The following is a 2,133-nucleotide window of genomic DNA, read 5'->3' as shown; positions in this document are numbered from 1 at the left end:
ACTTTGCTATATAAATAGAGAAGAATGAACAAGAGTATAAGACATGCAAGGCCAACCATATTGCCAAAAGAAGCAACACAAACATATAGTAGTAGTAGGAGTAGGCTAGGATTCAGTAGTAAAAGAAACCTACTCGAAGCACAGTAGTCAACAAAGTCAAGTAGCCACATAGAACCAAAAAATGAAGGAAACAGTCTAGCACATAGCAATAGGTAAAGGAGATCAACACACAGAAACAAGAAAAGTCTTTAAACTCATAGCAATAAGTGAGGAAAACCCTTTTAAGAAATTAGGGTTTTAACACTAGTCGAGTTAAAAAAATGGTAAGAACTCTGAATCAATCAAAAAAGAAGAGGATCCAAACATAAAGAAATTAATCAAAACAAGTATTCATACAAACAAACAAAGACAGCTTCAAAACCCGGATAAAACCAAAAATACCTAGGGTTTTAGCACAATGAACCAGGTAGAAGAACATCATGAACAAACTATTTAAACATAGTAAAAATCATAAAACAACACTGAAAATCGGAGAAGAGATCTTTTAAAAAGAGTTTAAGATACCCTAATTTGAAAATGAAGAGTCACTTTGAAAGTAAATCGAAGAACCTTTGAGAAAACACCAAGAAGTTCATAACATGCACAGATCTAAGATAGATCTGAAAGAAAATTGGAAAGCTCTTAAAGCTAGGGTTTCAGAAAAATTTAGAAAAAGTGAGAAAAACTTTGAAAAGTTACCGATCTAGCCGGAAAAGCCATGGATCTGACTCGATCGGCCATGGGTGGCCGGGAAAAGGCCATAGATAGAAGTTGAGCCAAGGCTGGACTAGATCTCTTTGAGATTTGCCCATGAAATTATGAAAACAAACAACCAGGAGCCATAGGAGACCGGTACACCTCTCAAACAGCCATGGGAGTCCATGGATTGGGTAGGGATTGAAAGGGATTAGGGTGGATTTGGGTGGCGGCGGCTAGGGTTTAGGTGAAATTACAGAGAGTTTTGGGAGGAACTAGATTCAAGGGTGGCGGGTTGGTGGAAATGATTTAGGGTAAGGGGGTCGTTTCGGTTTATTTTTGGTAGGTGAAACGGTGGCTGTTAATCTGAATAATCAACGGCCTAGATTAAAGGGGTAGGTGGGGATCCGGGTTTGGGTAGGATTTAATTGGGTAAAATTCAGGTTTAAATTGAAATTGGGTTAGGGAATTGGGGTTTAATTTAGGATAGAATTGAAATAAAAATGAGCTGTTATTTAAATAGCAAATTTTTCCCTTTTTAAATTATAAAAATTAGTAAATATCTTCTGAAAATAAATTGAAAATACTAAAATGATTTATAACACATAAATAACAATTTAAAAATACAAGACTCAATTTTATGAATATAAGACACAATTAAACGTTAAAATGGCTAATATTGCAATTATATGCAATTTAGCTTTAAAAATACTAAATAAAATTGTAAAAATATGTAAAAATTATTTTAGCCATATTTTGGCACAAATATAAAAATCCAAAAAATGACTTATCAAAATAATAATTTTGGAAATAATTATTGGGAATTTTATGGATAAAAGGGAAATAAATCGATTTAAAGACCTTAAAAATTATGGAAAAAGTAATAAAATACTTGGATATGCTTATATATGCATGTATATGCTATTTTGAAAGTATTTTGCATATTGAAAATAAATAGAAAAAAATTGGGTATCAACACGGGCTAGGGACCGGAATTCGATTCCGAGCATACGCCCAAGTCCCATATTTTACTACGGACCCTACGGGACTGTCAAATTACGGGTCCAGGTCCATTTACCAAAAATGTTGACAAAAGTCAACTTAAATCAATTTTAGAGGCCAAATTCAATATTTTTCTTAAATCTCTCATAAAAGTTTTTCGGAATACGCTCGTACTGCGCATGCAAATCGAGGAGAAGAAAAATGAGCTTTTCAAGGCCTCGGAACCCGAATTTGGATTCTAAAACACAAGATGACCATTTGGTCATCACAGCCTCTAGGGTTCTAGGATTTGAAAAATGTGAAGAATGGGTGAAAATCCCATCTAAGTCCCTTTTTGCACAGTTGCAGATGTCGCATTTGCGACCTGAGCTTCGCAATTGCAAAGCTCGCAAATGC

This window comes from Nicotiana tabacum, chromosome 1, assembly GCF_000715075.1.
Source record: "Nicotiana tabacum cultivar K326 chromosome 1, ASM71507v2, whole genome shotgun sequence".
Taxonomy (NCBI): Eukaryota; Viridiplantae; Streptophyta; class Magnoliopsida; order Solanales; family Solanaceae; genus Nicotiana; species Nicotiana tabacum.
This window is presented reverse-complemented; position numbering follows the sequence as displayed.